The following is a 21,771-nucleotide window of genomic DNA, read 5'->3' as shown; positions in this document are numbered from 1 at the left end:
CCGAGAGGAGAGCGCGGAACAGACGGCGCGGCTGGAGGGCGAGGCGGAAGTCGGCGCCCGGGCCGCCCTTGCCCCTCGGACATCCCACTTTTTCTCTCCCCACCTCGGTGCTCCCCTGCAGCCCTGGAGATCTGGGACGGCGGCACATCGAGCCCGCGAGGTGACGGGCTAGGAAATGGAACTGTTAGTATTGCAGAGCCCAGACCCCTTTCGTTTTGGTGTTCGTCGCCATTGTGACCCTCCTCAAAAACTAAAAGGTTCACTTGACTTAGTCATCTGAGAAGCAAAATAGGAAGAGTGAGTGGTGTGATTACAGGGGAACTGTCAGACGCTCTTTTCCATAGTCCCATTTACCCGCCTCTTTTCTTTACCACTTTGCGAGGATTGGATTCCAAGGAAAAGTAACGTTTCCCAAATGTTCAAACCACATATTTTAAGCTCGATGTAGTTTACAGGGCTTAAGGGATCGTTTGCTTACGTTTTACCCATTATCTGCAAGGATTTCAAAAAGCAAAACCACCGGAGAAATGACTATTGGCAAGTTTATATCACATTCTTAAGTCTAGATACAGTCTCTGTTCAGGGCAACATGTTTACCAAGATGCTGTCACTTTATTAAATATGCTCCAAATGACAAGCATTTTAAAAACATTTCTAAATCAAGAATGGTGATGAATCTACTGGATGGAGAGGAGCGATTACAGCATCTGGATCCAAAGCTGTGATTTGAGTGACACAATTACATTGAATTCTTCCTCTCAGATATTTACATTTCTATCTAAAAACACAATTATCTTACTCATAGGTTATATTAATTATATTTGTATCCACATCTTTTTGCTTCCTCCCAAACTTGTGCCTCCTGTATCCTCTTTTTACAGTGAATAAACTTATCTTCCAACTGAGTTCCCTAATTAGAAACCTCAAAATAGACACTTGCCTCTTATTCATCTCTCCCCACTGGCCTCTCACTTAATTACTCTAGAAACCATAAAGTCTCTGTTCTATATAATAGCTTTTCCAATCCACCTCCACTCTCCCTTCTCCATACTCCTCACTTCAGCCTTAACTCAGACTTTCCACACTTCTTCCTTGGAATGCTGCAGTAATCTCTTTGATCTTCCTGCCATCAGTCTTTCCCCTTTCAATCCATTCTCCACCTCATTGACAAAAACTTCTTGTGCTATACAAATACTGTCATGCCCTTATTTAACTTAAAATTCCACTGGTGGCTCTTCATAACATGCAATATAAGGGTCAAAAACCCCTCAACTTTGGAGCACTCTTTGTTCTAGCCACACTAAAGTATTTAGTTGGGAAATGAGATAGTCATAGGAGCTTTGAAAAACTCTTGACATATTCCTGAGAATCTAGCATGCATGCTTAGGGTGTGCACATGCCTAAGGCTATGTGAATACTCAAGAAAGACCTGAGAGGGCCCTAAGCTTGCACCTCTGGCTTACCTTGAGGCTCTGCACAAGCAAGACGTGGAGGCTAAGGCAGAATTATAAACTGTCTGGCTGACTATTGAAGGCATGCCCCAACACATACTAAGCCCCTGGGGAAAGACTGGGAGTCTTATTAGTTGAAAGTTTTCAAGGAAACTGTCCAATTATGAACTGACTACTAAGCTAACTGAACAAAAACTTAAGTGGTCACACACAATAAAGAATACAGACTTTAAAACAATGAGTTCAGAAAAGTCACTAAGCCAGAAACTATTCCAACAGAAACAATAGCAATCCCTGGGGAAGGGGTGCAATGTGATTTCCAGAGCAGGCACAGTATATTATTTTAAATGTCTAGTTTTGAAAATATAAGCATAAAAATAAAAAAGAACTCTATATTCAGCAAAACTGTCCTTCAAAAATGAGGGAGACGTCAGTCATGGTGAGGCACACCTACAATCCCAGTGATTTGGGAGGCTGAGGCAAGAGGATCACTTGAGGCCAGAGTTTGAGACCAGCCTGGTCAACATAGCAAGACCTTGTCTCTACAAAAAAATTTAAAAGGTTAGCCAGGCTTGGTGGCATAGGCCTGCAGTCCCAGTTACTGGAGAGGCTGAGATGGGAGGATTGCTTGAATGCAGGAGTACGCTGCTGCCATGAGCTCTGATGATGCCACTGCCTTCCAGCCTGGGCAACAGAGTGAGACCCCATCTCTAAAAATAAAAAGTGAAGTAAGTATTAATTCATTCCCAAAATGTATGTATAAACAAAAATAGAGATAACTTGTCACTAGGAAATCTTCCTTATAAGAAATACTAAAGGGAGTCCTTCAGGCTAAATGGAAGGACATTAGACAGTAATTGAAATCCACATGAAGGAATAAAGAACATCTGTAACTAAAGGTAACTATATAAATAAATATCAAAGGCAGTAAAAATATGTTTTATTTGTAACTTATTTTTTCTTCTATTTGATTTAAAAGACGATTGCATAAAACAACAATTATAAATCTGTGTTGATGATCACATTATGTTTAAAGAATATAATTAATATAATAACAAAGTGGGGAGGAAGAAAGAAATGAAGAAAGGGGAGAGAATGAAGCTATCTTATAACAAGTTTTTATATACTAAAAGTTAGTATTAATCCAAACTAGATTGTTATAACTTGTTAGCCATAATCCCTAGAACAACCACTAAGAAAATACTTTAAAAATATTTAATTAAAGAAAGGACAAGAGAATTAAAATGGTACACAAAAATATGTATTTAGCATAACAAAAGGCAGCAGTAATAAATAGAGGAACAAAAGACATAGAACATAAAGGTAACAAATGACAATATTGCAAATGTAAATCCAACCTTATGAGTAACTACATTAAATATAAACGGAATAAACATTCCAATTAAAAGGCAGAGATTGGCAGAATGAACTAAAAAAAAAATCCAACTATATGCTTTCCACAAGAGATACACTTTAGATTCAAAGACACAAATAGGTTGAAAGTAAAAGGGTAGAAAAAATATGCCGTGCAAACAGTAACTAAAATGGCACAACCATTTTGGAAATTATTCCAGCATTTTAAAAATAAACTTTAAAAATATAATTACCATTTGACCCACCAACTTCACTTTAAATATTTACCAAAATAATTCATGCAACAACACAACTGAATTTCAAAAACATCACGCTGAGGAAAAGAAGTGAGATGCAAAAGAGTACGTACTATACAATTCCATTTTAATGAAACTTTAAACAAATCAAATATATAGTAACAGAAAGCAGATCAGTTGTTGTCTTAGTGGTTCAAAGTGGCATTAGGTGGGAGGATTGACTGCACAGGGGCATGAAAGAAGTTTTTGGGTTGTTGAAAACGTTCTGTATTTTTATTGTGGTAGTAGTTTGTCCAAATTTATCAAACTGTACACTAAAAATGGGTGCATTTTATTGTATAATATTTATGCTTCTATGAATTTGCTTTAAAAGAAGGAAAAAACCTTCAAATTTGTTAGTTTCCCCCTTTCCCTCAGCCATACCAAAGTATTTGCAGTTAAATTATATTGTTTTATACTTTAGAATCTTCAAACCTATTTTTTCTCTTATCTAAAATGTCCTTCCCCCATCTTCTCTCCCTACACTCCACTCCCATTTTGGGGGGAGGTAGTCAGTCAATACCCACTCATATAATCCTACTCTATACTTCTATTCTATAATCCTTGATTTGTTTTTCTGCCTTGCCATCTAAACTTTAAGCTTCTTCATAGCAGAGAGCATGGCATGACCATGGTAGATACAAAAATTAGTGCTCATCCAATCAATAGCTTCCAATAAAAAGAAAACAATTATCTTGAATATTGGAGATACTCATCTGACTACTTTGCTTGCTAAGAATTCTTAAAAAGATCAGGAACATTTTAAATCCAGATGTGACTCCTCTTGAAATAATTCCTTAAAAACAAAATTTATGAAATGTACATGGCTACATATCTGATATATTACATGCTAATGCTTAAAGCATTCATTCTTTGAGTTAGCCCCAATATGGTTTTGGGGAACAGTATAGTGCACAGAATTGGGAAGTGTTTAATATGTTTTCTAAACTAAAAAACCGACAAAAGTTCATATTATGAAGTGTGTGATGTATATTGTATCAGAAACTTTCTTGCTCATTTGGTATCCTCTGAACCTGGCAGGTTTATTAAATGAACAAACGACTCTGGCTGGTAGCATTACTGCATACATGTTAAAAACCTTAAAATGCATCAATATTATTATTAAAATTTCTTCCTATTTTTAAAGAGCTCTAAGGACAACTACTTTCCTATACCAAGTCTGACTGTATGTCTAATTAGAAATTTTAAGAGTAAATTTTCAGATAACCAAGTTTTACAATCATGAATATCAAAAAAGGGCTGTTGCCATTTGAATTTTTAAGAAACGTTTGGAAAGAATTTAAGAAACACATTGTTTTCTGTTCAAAATTTAAAATCTGCTTTAATTGTTATATCTAATTATAGTTTATGAGTTATGCAGTTTTTGAGCATTATAAATAAATATAGATCAAGCAGAAGAAAAAGAAAAAATAGGAAAATATTTACATTTTAAAGTACAGTGAATTAATTTAATGTATAAGGCCAATAGAATAATTGTTACTTCTGCCAGATGGTATTTTACATTTTGATAAAAAGATATATTCTTAATCATATATGTCAAGGAAAAGCGACCATATGTTGTTAAACACTTCCAATTTGTCATTTAATTTAAAAGACACTACTGATATTGCCATAAAATTTTTTTGGTAATGTAGTCTAAGTATCCTTGGTGTCAATAAAATGTAATCTTTTCAAGTAATTTCCTTAGTTCTCTTCAACTGTTTGAGAAAATAATTCAATGAAGAATTGTCTTAGCTTCTACAAAGAAAGGACACCATGAAGAGGGTAAATCAGAATCCAGAGTATATATTCAAATTACTACTGGTTAGGAGGCATAACCTCTGTTTTTGAGACTCTAGAATTTAATTTACTGTATTCTAGTAAAGTAAATAAAATAGACAGTAACTCAAATGATTCTAAATTGGTTTGCCTTAAGTTCAGAAGCCCAAGATATCTTTAAGGTAAAAAAAAAAAAAAGGCCGGGCGCGGTGGCTCAAGCCTGTAATCCTAGCACTCTGGGAGGCCGAGGCGGGCGGATTGCTCGAGGTCAGGAGTTCGAAACCAGCCTGAGCAAGAGCAAGACCCCCGTCTCTACTATAAATAGAAAGAAATTAATTGGCCAACTAATATATATATATATAAAATTAGCCGGGCATGGTGGCGCATGCCTGTAGTCCCAGCTACTCAGGAGGCTGAGGCAGGATTGCTTGAGCCCAGGAGTTTGAGGTTGCTGTGAGCTAGGCTGACGCCACGGCACTCACTCTAGCCTGTGCAACAAAGTGAGACTCTGTCTCAAAAAAAAAAAAAAAAAAAAGAGGGTGATTTATATTACAAAACAATTTTCCACTTTACAAAAAGATTTTTTTTTTTTTTTTTGAGACAGAGTCTCGCTTTGTTGCCCAGGCTAGAGTGAGTGCCGTGGCATCAGCCCACAGCAACCTCAAACTCCTGGGCTCAAGCAATCCTTCTGCCTCAGCCTCCCGAGTAGCTGGGACTACAGGCACGCGCCACCATGCCCGGCTAATTTTATATATATATATTAGTTGGCCAATTAATTTCTTTCTATTTTTTTTATAGTAAAGACAGGGTCTCGCTCAGGCTGGTTTTGAACTCCTGACCTTGAGCAATCCGCCCGCCTCGGCCTCCCAGAGTGCTAGGATTACAAGCGTGAGCCACCGCGCCCGGCCTACAAAAAGATTTTTAATGAAAGAAACCTCACAGAAGATACATAAAATAGCATTCAATCCACAGTGAAAAAAGGAAACTGAAATTAGATGTTATCAAGACAAAGGTTTCATATGCCTTTGTTTCCTCTGCATTTTTGAAAAGGGAATTTTTCAGCCCCTCTTGCTCTGCCGTCTTTCACCATTTCTCTTCCCATGCTACAGGGCTCTATGTCTGATTTCTTCCAGGGTTAAAAATCTGAATTACCATCTGCATTCTGAAGACTTGCGAATTTCTGTTGTCTGTGCATAACTCTTCTTGAGGCTTTTCATTGTTGTATGGCTATGTCACTATCCATCCTCTGGTTGAGTTCTCCAGCTGATAGACATTTGGGTTCTTTCCAATTTTTGCTATTATGAACAATGCTGCTATGAATATTGTATATGTCTGCTGGTGCATTTGACCAGGAGATTCTCAAGATAAATCTGATATTTCCACCAGTTCTGATCTATCTACTTCTTGTGTAAAGTGATTGAGAACAAAAGCAAAATATAATTTATGTCTCATTGTCATGATTGCCACAGGTGGTACACAAAATAATTTTAGATGGTTCATTGACATTTTTATATTAATAGAAATATACTTATTTTGATGTATAATATAAAAATATATAAAGAGCATATCAGACCTGTGATTTCAGACCAGATATTTAAGGCAATGCTTTGCTAGGCACGGTGGCTCATGCTTGTAATCCTAGCACTGTGGGAGGCCGAGACAGGAGGATCACTCAAGGTCAGGAGTTCGAAACCAGCCTGAGCAAGAGCGAGAACCCATCTCTACTAAAAATAGAAAGAAATTAATTGGCCAACTAAAATATATATAGAAAAAATTAGCAGGGTATGGTGGTGCATGTCTATAGTCCCAGCTACTCGGGAGGCTGAGGCAGTAGGATTGCTTGAGCCCAGGAGTTTGAGGTTGCTGTGAGCTAGGCTGATGCCACAGCACTCTAGCCAGGGCAACAGAGTAAGACTCTGTCTCAATAAAAAAAATTTAAAAAGGCAATGCTGAATTTCTTTTAAGAACATCTATTTTTTCAATTGCAAAGCTATGGAAACAACCCAAGTGCCCATCAATACGTGAGTGGATTAATAAAATGTGGTATATGTATACCATAGAATACTATTCAGCTTTAAGAAACAATGGTGATATAGCACATCTTGTATATTCCTGGATACAGCGGGAACCCATTCTACTAAGTGAAGTATCTCAAGAAGGGAAAAACAAGCACCACATGTATTCACCAGCAAATTGGTATTAAAGGATCAACACCTAAGTGGACATATAGGAGTAACACTTATCGGGTGTCAGGAGGGGCGAGGGGAGGAGGGGATGGGTATATACAACCACAACGAGTAAGACGTGCAACGTTTGGGGGATGGACACGCTTGAAGCTCTTACTCAAGGGGGAAGGGGGGACATATGTAATATATGGGCAATATATGTAATCTAAACACTTGTACCCCCATAATACACTAAAAATAAATAAATAAATAAATAAATAAATAAATAAATAAATAAATAAATAAATAAAAGAACATCTATTTTTTTAAAAAAAATTAAGTGAAAAATAACACAAAGAGTATGGAGGTGGGAAGTAATGTCAGGGATGATTTTTTTTTTAGGTGTGTTGCCCCAGTTCTTTTGCTCCTGGCTTGGAAGAATCACAAACCAGGCCAGTGTGATGGAGAGATGACAGAGATGTACTAGCATTTCCACACAAGCAGCTTTTATTGCAGGTTTTCAGAATAGAAATAGAAAGCAAAGTATAGTTCCTGAGGGGAAACAGGTCTATCTCCACTAGTGGAGAAGACACTAGGGTCTTACCACACTTCTACTTTTATGTCTACACCTTATGATATCCTAAATGGTGGGTGGAATATTCATTACTTTCCTGGGGAAAGGATGGAGAGTTCTTAGAGCCAAAGGCACTCCCCAATTTAGGATAACTTCCAGGGGTTGCCATGACAATTGTAAACTCATGGCACTGATGTGTGTGATTTTTACTATGCTAATGTATGTTAACGGGGAAAAAGTCACCTTTAGACATAAGATCCTAGTTTCTGTGCATGCTCCTGGCCAGGAACCATCCCCAACCGCAAGTTCCTGCCATTACAGGTTAGATTCTCAATGTTCACTGGCCTTCTCATTTTTGCCTCCCTCCTTTTTTTTAGTGCTGCCAACCTGCACCTGTCCTTAACAGTAACTGTGAAGATGGTACCTAAATGACCAAAATTTGGGAAACAATGGGCAATGTTTTTAATGGTAGATAGAACTAGGTTCATAAACTGATTTCATCTCTTCCTATTTGGGTGAATTTGGGCAAATTATTTACCTTCCTTGGCTGTATTGGTTAGTATATTATTGCTTTAGCAAAGACCAAAATAGTAAGAGCTTAATCAAGTTATAACATTTCTATGTTTGTCACATGAAAATTCAAAGCTCAAGGTAATAAGGAGTCAGGATGTCACTGCCCCATGAGGTCATCCAGGAGCCTGGGGTCCTTCTACCTAGCAGCTCTATCATCTGCTCACATTGTAGCATGTGGGAAGGGAAAAAGAGGAGGTGTTGAGAGCATGAACTAGATATAGGGGTGGGGGACCTCCAGCCTTCTAGGTCCTTAAGTATGGCCTTTTGACTGAATCCAAATTTTACAGAACAAATCCTTTTATTAAAAGGACTCTAGCCTGGGCAACAAAGTGAGACTCTGTCTCAAAAAAAAAAAAAAAGGGGGGGTGCAGCAGAGAAAGATGAAGCTTTTCTTGCTTTCTTTGGTGCTTAAAAAAGAACAATCTTGAAAACAGAAGGCCTCAGGGTTAGAACTTACATACATTATTTTGTTTATGTTTTAATGCAAAAGAGACTGCCATCTCTAGTAGGAAGGAATGAAATAGTGATACTCAACACACTGGACATCAAGTAACAAACAACAATGATCCCTGAGAGATGGAGAAGTATCAGAGGGAGCTCTGTAGTTTCCCTAGTTGTCCCAGTTCACTGCCTAGAGAAAGTTTACAGGCCTTAGCATCAGAAATGAGAACTGGGAGAAACGAGAGGTAGGAGTCAGGGGAAGGCAAAGATGCCGGGCAGAATGTGCAGGGATGAGTACCAGAGAGGAGAGAGATGCACAGGGAGAACTCCAGGGGTTAGGAATAAATAATGCCTGTTCCCAACAGCTAGACTTAGGAAAAAACTCAATTCCGGCAGCATCAGTTAGAGCACCAAGAAGGGTATGTGCTTCAGCAATAGGGAATAATTAGCCTGAGACTAAAGACAAGTCTGATCCTGCTTAAAAAGTTTAAAAGCAAGAGCCAAAATGATCAAACTATTTCCAAGTAACTGAACCAGACTCAATATTAAAACATCAATTTTCCCCAAGCAGATTGTAAAATTCACACAGAAATGCAAAGGACTTAGAATACCCAAAACAACTCTGGAAAAGAAGAACAAAGTTGAAGGACTTACACTATCTGACTTGAAGACTTACTATAAAGCTACAATAATCCAGACTATTTGACAATTCTAGAATTAAATCCCAGTTCCATCTCTTACTTTCCTTGGGCAAGTCACCTAATCTCTGTAAATTTCAGTTTTCATATCTCTAAAATCAAAATAATAATATTAGCAACCTCATAGGGTTATATGACTAAATGAAATAGTATATATAAAGCATTTATCATAATACTGAACCTAGATAAATGCATACCAGCTTTATTATCCGTTAAAGCACAGGCTCCATAGGGCAGGGACTGTATCTTCTTTTTTTTTTTTCTTTTTAATTTATATTATTAAAAATTTTTCTTTACTTAATTTTAAAATTTCTTTTTCTCTTTTCACAAACTTGATTTTTTGAAAGGACTGTATCTTCTTAATTATCATTGTATCCTTAGGGCTTTAGGAGGAAACTGATGTTCAACTATCTCAAACAAAGAGTTAACAAGAAACCAGTTAACTATACAGTTAAAAAACTTTAGATATTATCTAAAAGTCTAACATTACCACTTTTTAAATGATGAAAATGAAATTTAGATAACCAAGGTCTGAATCCCACACGGAGTTTTGTAGTATATCACACTTTTCTCCTGTTCTCAAATACTTTGAAATATTTTCCATGTTCATTTATGGAGGATTTTAAATCAGATTTGTGGCCGGGCGCTTGGCTCACGCCTGTAATCCTAGCACTATGGGAGGCCGAGGCAGACTGATTGCTCAAAGTCCGGAGTTCAGAACCAGCCTGAGCAAGAGTGAGACCCCATCTCTACTATAAATACAAAGAAATTAATTGGCCAACTAATATATATATAGAAAAAATTAGCTGGGCATGGTGGCGCATGCCTGTAGTCCCAGCTACTAGGGAGGCTGAGGCAGAAGGATTGCTTGAGCCCATGAGTTTGAGGTTGCTGTGAGCTAGGCTGACACCACGGCACTCACTCTAACCTGGACAACAAAGTGAGACTCTGATTTTACAAATCAGATTTGTAAAATTTTGCATAGGATAGTATTATAATAAAATTAAGCATATTCACCTTGAAAAAATGTGAATAATTGAAAAGTAGAGTGTGATAGGTAGAAATTGTCCAACAATTTAAAATTTACTCAAGTTTTAGAATTGAATATTTAGAATAGTCATGGTGGCCTATGAGCTGAATATACAAGTGTTAGCAATGAGATATATACTTTTTTTTTTTTTTTTTTGAGACAGAGTCTCACTTTGTTGCCCAGGCTAGAGTGAGTGCCATGGCGTCAGCCTAGCTCACAGCAACCTCAAACTCCTGGGCTCAAGCAATCCTCCTGCCTCAGCCTCCCAAGTAGCTGGGACTACAGGCATGCACCACCATGCCCGGCTAATTTTTTTGTATATATATTAGTTGGCCAATTAATTTCTTTCTATTTATAGTAGAGACGGGGTCTCGCTCTTGTTCAGGCTGGTTTCGAACTCCTGACCTCGAGCAATCCGCCCGCCTCGGCCTCACAGAGAGCTAGGATTACAGGCGTAAGCCACAGCGCCGAGCCTGAGATATATATACTTTTAAAAGTATATACATACTTTTTGCCCCCAGAGATGAGGTCTCACTATGTTGCCCAGGCTAGCATCAAGTTCTTGGGCCAAGCAATTTTCCTGCCTCAGCCTCCTGAGTAGCTGGGACTATAGGCGTTCACCACAATGCCTGGCTGTTATTTTAAAATGTAGCATAATATTGGGTCATTTTACATAGAATTTTGTTTATAAGAATTTCAAATTAAGATGTTTTGGCAACTATTTCACATCTCCAGAATCCACCTTTTTCACTTGCAATGAGACTGAATCCTGTTTATCAGATGTCAGACCCCAACACAAATGCTCCCAAGCAAGTCCTTAAAAGCACTATCAAAAGCATCTGACCCCTTTTTACTCATCCTGGGTCAATTTTAAAATCTCATCTTTGATTTTTTTCTTTTTCTTTTTTTTTACTTCAAAATATGTATGTCCTAGTTTCTGTTGTTAACTTTGCATAAATATTCCAAAATTTTGACTTTTTTTTACAATAAAGTTGAAACTGGTGTATAATTCTACCAATGTAATCAGGAGAAAAATAATTGATCATCCACAGCAACAGACTGACTCTATATATAAAAGGACTGATAAATAAATAAATTTAATTTTAATCTTTAAAAATGTTTAATTTCCATTTTGATGGGTTAAGCTTCATCATATTTTTCTCTGCTCATTCCAAAAAGCTACTTCTTCCCATATAATGCTCTACTTCTGGACATTTTTCATAGGCACATTCAATGCTTAGAATGTATTTCCCTTCCATCTATTCCAGCTATGAAACTCACCAAAATTCCCATATTTTTCATTTGTATACTTTCTAAAAACCCCATTTTTAATAATAAATATGTGCAAGAAAGTAATCTCTTCCTATTTTTGGCATTGACTAGCCCCCTATTAGAATCCTACATCTAACTTTTATCACCACATTTTATGAAAAAACAAAAGCAACACTAACAATTGTTTTAACAATGAAACACATAAATAAAGATGAGAATAATTTGAGGTTTTTAATCTAGAAAATGAAACCAAGAGATGAATTCAAGTGAATGCTAAGTTATTTCAAGAAAAACGCTGAATTTCCTTTATTCTTTAGAGGACGGAGAAAAGTAATTTTAAAGATAAATAAAGAAGACTTCATTACTGTAAGGCTAATAAAATATTTCAGTTCTTACAAGCTTTGAAATAAGATGAATGGTGAGGTGGTACCCATTTTTTTTTTTTTTGAGTAATAGAGTCTTATCTTCCATTTATTATTTTAGAAGTTTGTAGATGAGAGAAGCTAATGTACCTCCCTTGAAATTGTTAGGGTGCAGAATAGCCAAAAGAAAGTATTAGAGGGAAGATCTAATAGCCCAGTATCTGGACAACGACCTTTTTTTTTTTTTTGCACTAGCTTAAGATATGATTTATAGACACTGTTTTATGTGTATTCCTGTGTAAGGAAATTGGCCTCATCAAATCACTACTGAAGGACTCTTAATGAATTGATTTTTATTCCAGGATTCAAAGAAGTACAGTATCATAATTTGTTTTTTGTTCAATATGCAGAATACTGTTTGCATAAAATTTTACTCTCTTCTTAAGAATTGGAGTAAAAAATATTTTTCTTAATTTCATAAAATCTTCAAACTGACAGTTTCTATTTTAAGAGTAAAAATATTAGTGACTCATTGGTTAGAAATTACATAAAGCTTCCAAGCCTTTTATAAAATAAACTTGATCCACTTGCAAACATGAGGATAAAATCAAAATGTGTTAAGTATCAAAAAATGTTGCTCTGGTTAAACTTCAAAAGCTTTCTTAGCCTCTAATTAGGTAGCTTAAACAAGATCATCTTTGTTGGATGATATTAATTGGGTCTATAAAGAGTCCTATTATTAGAGTATAACTATTTCTACTATGAACTTATTTGATTTGTAGACTATTTCACTATCAACCTTTTCTAATCTTTATATGAGTCTATTCAGTTTTTTTCTAACCTGCACATGTTTAGACTCTATGGTGCTATCATAACTAATTAAATAATCAATAATACAATAATAGGACACATGTGAAAGATTTAAAGCCAATCAAAACAGCTAAGACCCATACAAACTGAAAAACCCAATAAGCTGTTTAATTACTGCAAAAAGGATTTATTTCAATGGCTTGTGTACTGTTTCATTCGATCTTAACAAAAGGATAGTAAAAAGAAAAAACAGCACAAGAAGTCTGAAAACCTTTTGCTGCTAACTTTGTGACTTTAAGTTGTTTAGCTGCTCTGGGCCTCAGTGTGCAAGAATAGAGAGTGTTTTTCACTTTCTTCCTCTTCCTCTTCCAATTGTTATTATTCTAGCAATGGAACATTTGTAAAATAGAATCTTACATAGTCCACTGATATATAAAATAGATAAATGCAGCACTGCTCTGCTGAGGTGGTGGGTGGGAAGACCCAGAGCCCCTGCAGATTTGTTTATGCTATTTTTTGATGTATAATAATTTCAAAAAAATATTTAATGCCTTTGCTTTTGCTTCTGGGTTGTATATATGAGGGGACTTCAAAAAGTTCATGGAAAATGAAATTAAAAAATAAAAATAAAAAATATAAACTTGATTTCTCAATATAAGCTCCACCAAGGTCAAGACACTTTTGTAAGTGATGATGCCAGCCATTTAATCCATCCCTAAAGAACTGAGGGTTCTGGGAATTTAACCTTGTCAATGTAGTCTTTTTACATTATTAACTGAAGAAAAATTGGTGCCCTTTACAGATTTTTTTTTTAAGATTAGGAAGCAAAAGAAGTTAGAAGGAGCCAAATCAGGACTGTAAGGTGGATGCCTAATGATTTCCCCTTGAAACTCTCAAAAAAATTGTCCTTGGCTGGGCGCGGTGGCTCAGGCCTGTAATCCTAGCTCTTGGGAGGCCGAGGCGGGCGGATTGCTCAAGGTCAGGAGTTCAAAACCAGCCTGAGCAAGAGCGAGACCCCATCTCTACTATAAATACAAAGAAATTAATTGGCCAACTGATATATATATATATATAAAAAATTAGCCGGGCATGGGCGCATGCCTGTAGTCCCAGCTACTCAGGAGGCTGAGGCAGAAGGATCGCTCGAGCCCAGGAGTTTGAGGTTGCTGTGAGCTAGGCTGATGCCATGGCACTCACTCTAGCCTGGACAACAAAGCGAGACTCTGTCTCAAAAAAAAAAAAAAAAAAAAAAAAATTGTCCTTGTTTAATGAAAGGAATGAGCAGGAACATGGTCATAGTAGAGAAGGACTCTATGGTGAAGGTTTCCTGGGCATTTTTCAGCTAAATCTTTGGCTAACTTTCTGAAAGCATTCTCAAAATAAGCAGACATTATCATTCTTTCACCCTCCAGAAAGTCAACAAGTGAAATGCCTTGAATATCCCAAAAAACAATTGCCATGCCCTTTGCTCTTGACCACTCTGCCTCTGCTTTGACTTCCATCTCTCAGTAGCCATTGCTTTGACTGTGCTTTATCATCAGGATTGTACTGAAGGTAAAGATAAAGCCATGTTTCATCTCCATTACAATCCTTTGAAGAAAAGCTTCAGGATCTTGATCCCACCTGTTTTAAATTTCCTTTGAAAGCTCTGATCTTTTCTGCAGCTGATCTGGACACAATGGTTTTGACAACCCTTTGAGTGAAAATTTGCCCAACTTTAATTTTTCAGTTAGACTTGTGTAAGCTGAATATATTGAGATATCTATGGTGTTGGCTATTGTTTGTGCTATTAATTATCAAGTACTCTTCAGTTAATGCACAAACAAGATTAATTTTTTCCTTGCAAATTGTTGTGGCCTGCCATGGGGGGCTTCATCTTTAACATTGTCTCATCCCTTCTTAAAATGAGTTATCCATTTGTAAACTGTTGATTTCTCTGGAGAATTGCCCCCATAAACTTTTTATAAAGCATCAATGATTTCACCATTTTTCCACCCAAAGTTCACCATAAATTTGATGTTTGTTTTTGCTTCAATTTTTGCAGAATTCATGCTGCTTTGATAGAGGCTCTTTTCAAACTGATGCCTCATCCTTTCTAATGCTGCAAACATCCTGTTCAGACATGATATAACAAGTTAGTACAAGTTTATTTGGATAAAAAAGAAAATTTAAAATTTATGTATAATTTTTTCATAATACACATTTTCCATGAACTTTTTGAAGTCCCCTTGCATTCAGAAAAGGATTTTAGAGTATGAAAATTTTAAAACATGATCTATTCCTTCTTCAAAGAATTTTACATTTAAATCCTTGATCTCTCTTGATTTTATTTTGGTGCAAAGAATCAGGTAAAGACTCCATATTCACATTTTTCAAGATTACTTCCTAGCTCTTCCTCTATTTATTAATTTGTCTTTGATCTTACTATGATAAATTCTCGCATATCACCAAATCTATTCTTTGTTTCTTGTATTTGAGTTTTAGAGATGCACGTATATCTCCCCATTCCATCATTCACCAATGGCCAAGAAAGACAAATATTATAGTTCTGTTTTTTTTTAACATGAAGACTTAGTTCTGTACACAATTTGTTAGTTTTTTGTTTAACTGTGCTTGCCACATTTATCATTCTTTTTTTTTTTTTTTTTTTTTTGAGACAGAGTCTCACTTTGTTGCCCAGGCTAGAGTGAGTGCCGTGGCGTCAGCCTGGCTCACAGCAACCTCAATCTCCGGGGCTCAGCGATCCTACTGCCTCAGCCTCCCGAGTAGCTGGGACTACAGGCATGTGCCACCATGCCCGGCTAATTTTTTGTATATATATTTTTAGTTGGTCAATTAATTTATTTCTATTTTTGGTAGAGACGGGGTCTCGCTCAGGCTGGTTTCGAACTCCTGACCTTGAGCAATCCGCCCGCCTCGGCCTCCCAAAGTGCTAGGATTACAGGCGTGAGCCACCACGCCCGGCCACATTTATCATTCTTTATTGCCACTGTGTAAAATATATTGTCATCTATTATATTTGCAATCAAATAAAACATACAGTAGTTCCTGCTCCCCTTATCCACTGGGAATAGCCACAGCAGATGCCTGGATAGTACCAAATCCTATGTATATACTGCATGAATTCTTCCTCACAATATCATGGATAGAAAATTTATTCTTACTGTAAATCTTAGCAATATTAGCCTAGCAACCTCATTCCTTATTAAGTCTAGAACTTTTACCTTTTCACTTAAAGAAAGCACTTGACAGCTTCTCTTTAGCATATTCAAATAGCCGGCATCACTATTCTTGCACTTTTGAGCCATTATTGAGTAAAAGAAAGGTTACTTGAAAACAAGCACAAGGTTACTTGAAAAAATATATGTGATAACTGAGATGATTACTAAGTGACTAATGGGCATCTACAGTGTGGAGACATTGGACAAATGGATGATTCGCTTCTGTGTGGAATGGAGCTGGACAGCGAGAGATTTCATAACACTACTCAGAATGGTGTGGAAATTAAAACTTTTATATTGCTTATTTCTAAAATTTGCCACTTAAAATTTTCAGACCAAGGTTGACCATAGTTGACTACAGGTAATTCAAACTACAGAAGGTGAAACTGCATATAGAGGGAAGACTACTATATGTAAAGTATTAGTATATGTAATATACTATAGTATATTACTATAGTACTATAGTACTATTAGTATATGTAATATACTATATGTATATAGTATATGTAAAGTATTAGTATAGAGCATGAATTCTGGAGCCAGAATGAGGACAATTATGCTACTTATTCAATAGGGTTGTTGTGAGGATTAAATGACTTAATATTTGTAAAGTACTTAGTAAGTATTATGTGTTATTATAGCATATAATCTATAAATCAATTTAATTAATAAGCCATATATTTTCTCTTGTTATTTGCTACCTTTAAATTTTTAATATGCACATTTGACTTATCATTATTCTATCAATGTTAGGACATAAACATAAATGTATTTCATTTTTAAAATCATCTTCCTATTAACTCCATAAACTGTAATTTTAGATATTCAGTAAACTTTTTACCCTAATTTACTATGATCTCCTTCAGTACAGGAAGCTAATCTCATTCATCTTTAAAATCCTAGTATCTTGCACAGTTCTTCAGAAGTAGAATAAATGAATGAATGAATGAATGAATGCTAACCACAAAACAACTCTGCAGGGTGGATAGTAAAGGAATTTATTTCATAGGTTTTTTGAATAGAGTTTATATCTGTGCTATAACAATGCAGTGCTGTTTTCTGAAGGATGCAGACAATTGGTGGAAATGGGAATAGAAGCTCATTTTAGGAGGGTGGAAGGGTGCAAAAAAAAAAAAAGGAGTTTATTTTAGCCCTTTCTTTTGTTTTTAAGAATAATCTGTGAATTCCAATGGGTAAGTTATGTCATTATGGGGGTAAATTTGAATCTGCTATAAGTTTTTAAAAGTAAATTATTTAGGCCGGGCGCTGTGGCTCACGCCTGTAATCCTAGCTCTTGGGAGGCCGAGGCGGGCGGATTGCTCGAGGTCAGGAGTTCGAAACCAGCCTGAGCAAGAGCGAGACCCCGTCTCTACTATAAATAGAAAGAAATTAATTGGCCAACTGATATATATATAAAAAAATTAGCCGGGCATGGTGGCGCATGCCTGTAGTCCCAGCTACCTGGGAGGCTGAGGCAGAAGGATCACTGGAGCCCAGGAGTTTGAGGTTGCTGTGAGCTAGGCTGACGCCACGGCACTCACTCTAGCCTGGGCAACAAAGCGAGACTCTGTCTCAAAAAAAAAAAAAAAAAAAAAAAAAAAAAAAAAAAAAAAAAAAAAAGTAAATTATTTGCACATGTTGCAGCTTTTTTATTATAACATATTACCTTTGGCAAATCTCACATTATGACACCCATACCAATGAACTTCAACATACAGGTTAAGAACAACTGCTCTCTGGGAGGCTAAGGCGGGAGGAGCACTTGAGCCAGGAGTTAGAGACCAGCCTGAGCAAAGGCAAGACCTATCTCTACTAAAAATAGAAAAATTAGCCGGGCACAATCCCCACTACTTGGGAGGCTGAGGCAGGAGGATCCCTTGAGCCCAAGAGTTTGAGTCCAGCCTGGGCAACACAGACAGATCCTGTCTCTAAAAAGAAAAGAACAACTGCTCTGGGACATACATAATTTAGCTAATTATTTACTATGTTAAAAAACAAAGGCTGCAAACATGAGAACCCATGCAAGCATGAGAATCCATATACTTACTTTATAAGAGATAGGAAAAGGTTATGGATTATCAACTATGTTTATACTCTGCTGAAGACAAACTAAAATCTAATACTTTTTGAAAGAACCTACTAAAATTTATGATAATTAAGAATCAATTTGCAAAACATTTACCTAGAGACAATTTTTTTCTTATTTTGTTTTATTTTTGTAAGACAAGCGCCCTATTCAGGTAGACTTACTCTAAAGGATTATAAGAAGGAGATAAAGAGGGGTTTGTTAATAGGTACAAAAATACAGTTAGTAGGAATGAGACCTAGTATTTAGTAGTACAATAGGGTGACTATAGTTAATAATAATTTGTTATACATTTTAGGAAATCTTTTAAAAAGATTTTCTTTCAGGGTTTCTGACCACATACATACATGAACTACTTGACCAGAGCTCTAACTTTTTCTCTTTTTGTAGAAAGACTCACAAATCACTGTGCATTTAGATTAAGTCAGTTCAATGGCAAAATAAAGTAGAAAACCAGCTATTTTTCTGATGTATTTCATTATTTTTCAAGAAAATACTGTGGTTCCCTATTGTCTATCATGTAAAACAAATCTTTTAGAAATGATTACTTACCTAACTTACTAATGCCATTCTTATGTTACTTTCTTTTTATGTTCCATCTTGGTGTCTGCATCAATGTTGCATGTTAATTTTAATTTTATGCTCCTAGCTTATATGCCTTTTTGCTCCTTTTGTCATTTTGTATCTATGACTCTCCTCTAGATCTTACTCAAAACGTCTTAAATCCTACCTTATCTAATTATATTCCATCTAAAACATTTCTCTTCAGTACTTATTCAGTTTTTACTATTCACTAGCCTTGTTTATCTGTATTAATGAAAGAGTCAAAAAATTAAAGGATCTAAAGTTTATTGAATGCCTACCACAGTCAAGCAGTGCCATTAATGGTTTCACATAATTGACATTATTCATTATTTATAGAAGAGAAGATTGTGGCTCAGAAAATCTGAATACTTTGCAAACAGTCTAAAACCTGAATATTGGCAGAACTAGGATTCCACTTCTGGCCATCTGTCTCCAAACCCTATCTGCTCTCCACCTCATATACTGCCTCCTATTCCAAAATGGTGGCCGAGTCAAAAAGAATTTCTAACTTTGGAAAAAAGTTTGGGAAAAAGCTGACTTTGTATTTATATTTGAACACAGCAGTATCAGAAATTATAACAACATATGTCAAACCAAATAATAAGCCCACACTATAAACTCTTTTAATAGAGTTGCTTTCTTTTAGGCTAGCAGAAAGTACAAGGATAAGCAGGAACATCCCTTCTTCAGCTTTGATTAAACAGTGGTTATAGGTTTGGAATGTCTTTTATATTATTTTCTTACTAAATATTACCTGTTGTGACTAATTTATGGTCATTTCAGCTGTCTTTAGTAGATTATGCAGAAACTATTTTTTCCTTTCAATCTTATTCTTCCTCTAGAATTTGTTATATAGAGTAGTTACTTAATAAATATTTGATGGTTAACTATAATTAATTAGAAAACCCAGCTTGCCTCACAATGGGCTAACTTTTAAATCTATAATAATGTCTCATGTAACCACCCTCATCAAAGAAGAGATAATCCCACCCCATATTAATAAAATGTAAAGAAATATTAATAAAATGTAAGAAAAACACTCCCCGTAAATTTCTGTATATAATAATATATCTATAATGAATATTTAACAAAGTGTTTATTAAATCTATTGGTATTGACTTTCATTTTGTATGTCTCATAACTTCACTATTTATGTTGACAATACCATCATCTTCAACTTCTTCCTTACTTTGTGATATTCGTTAGTCTCTACTCTTTTGAACTTAAATAAACAATTATCAGTTTAATCTGTGCAATTTAAAATAGACAATGTTTTAAAGCTTTTAGTAAAACCTCTGGATGTAGCCAGTTCCATATTGTCATAATCCAATGACAAAACAATTACCTTCAAACTATTGATATTTGCCACTAGATGGCGACTAGGTCTAAATGGCACAACCTCTATTTTTTTTAAGTTAAATTATTTGGAATAAAACCTTGTCTTCCTTTGAGGTACATCCAACCAGTGAATTTTTATGATAAGTGAAATTTCTCTGTTTAAGAATTATTAATTTTTTTTTGAGAAAGAGTCTCACTTTGTCACCCCGGGGTAGAGTGCAGTGGCCTCCCACTGCAACCTCAAATTTCTGGGCTCAAGCAATCCTCCTGCCTCAGCCTCCAGAGTAGCTGGGAGTACAGGCATGCACTGCGATGCCTGCTAATTGTTCTATTTTTAGTAGAGTAGGTCTTGCTCTTGCTCAGGCTCATCTCAAAATCCTGAGTTCAAGCAATCTGCCCGCAGAGTTCAAGCAATCTGCTTCCCAGAGTGCTAGGACTACAGGTGTGAGCCACTGTGAGCCACTGCTCCTGGCCAGAATTATTAATTTTTAAAGAATTGTTAAAACAATCCATATTAAAATCTTTCTAAGATGGGATATACATTTCTCTCCCTTCTTAAACCAGGGCATATAAACCTGTTTCCTGATAATTACTAGTGATCATCATAAAAATCAATCACAATACTACACAAGAACATGCAGATTATTCTGATGTTTGACCCTACATTAAATGGCCCCAGATAGCTATGCTTTCTGAGCATCTACTTTTTACAGTATTTTACTAGTATAGTATTTGGGGGCTTGTTTTTTAGTAAGCAATTTTTCCCTCTTTCGAGATATTATTTCTTAAAAGTAACTGCTAACAGCAAATGTTTTCCTTCTCCAACTTTTTTTTTTAGAGTCCAGCGGCTTTTATTAGGTTTGTCTCCTATACCATGCATTCATAGGGAATAGATTCTAGCAGCAGCTCAAGGTCCTTTCTTTGCTTCTCACAGGTGTGCTATGCCTATTACGCCATGATTTCATAGGGAACAGGTCCTAGCACCTCAGGCTCCTTTCTGTCACTTCTCACAAAGTGTGAAACACCTATTATGCCATGAATTCATAGGGAGTAGGTTCTAGCAGCTCTGGCTCCTTTCCATTGGTTCTCACAAAGTGTGCTTCTCTGGGTGGAGCAGGCTGTCGTTTCAGTTGAACCCAGGTAACTTTCTCTTTGGCTTCCTTCTTTTTCTAATCATTTTCCTTCACACGCGTCAGGAAGCTATCTCGACTCTTAGAGTGTTTAATGTGCTCAATACGTACATTAATCCTCTTGGCAAGAATCTTGCCCTTAACTTGGTTATTTACAACAATTCCAACAGCATGCTGGGTAACATTGTAGACTCTTCCAATTTTGCCATGGTAACATTTGTGGGGCATGCCTTTTTGAACAGTACCCATTCCCTTGATGTCTACAATGTCACCTTTCTTGTAGATTTGCATGTAGGTGGCCAAAGGAACAACTCCATGTTTTCTAAAAGGCCTAGAGAACATGTATCGGGTGCCTCTCCTCTTTCTCTTTGTGTTCGTCATTTTGGCGAATTACTAGAAGAATGGCGGCTCCAGCCAAAAGGCCTTCTCCAACTTTTGTTTTAAAATATTGCTACCTCTAATATACTATGATCAAATAAACTAGATAAATAAAGTTATTAGAATTGGGTCTAATATAAGTCCTATTGGTGAACTACATGGGCTTTAGTATATTTTATGGTATCTGTTTTGAGTACTCTATGACATCTATTTTGAGTACTGAGATGTT

At 36.2% G+C, this 21,771-nt stretch overlaps 1 pseudogene; it reads right to left on the bottom strand.

The window, feature by feature from the left end:
- Nucleotides 1-21,062: 21,062 nt before the first annotated feature.
- LOC105855000 (large ribosomal subunit protein eL21-like) lies at nt 21,063-21,553 on the bottom strand (annotated as a pseudogene).
- Between the last annotated feature and the right edge of the window lie 218 nt (nt 21,554-21,771).

The sequence above is a fragment of the Microcebus murinus genome, chromosome 8, assembly GCF_040939455.1.
Source record: "Microcebus murinus isolate Inina chromosome 8, M.murinus_Inina_mat1.0, whole genome shotgun sequence".
NCBI lineage: Eukaryota > Metazoa > Chordata > Mammalia > Primates > Cheirogaleidae > Microcebus > Microcebus murinus.
This window is presented reverse-complemented; position numbering and strand designations above follow the sequence as displayed.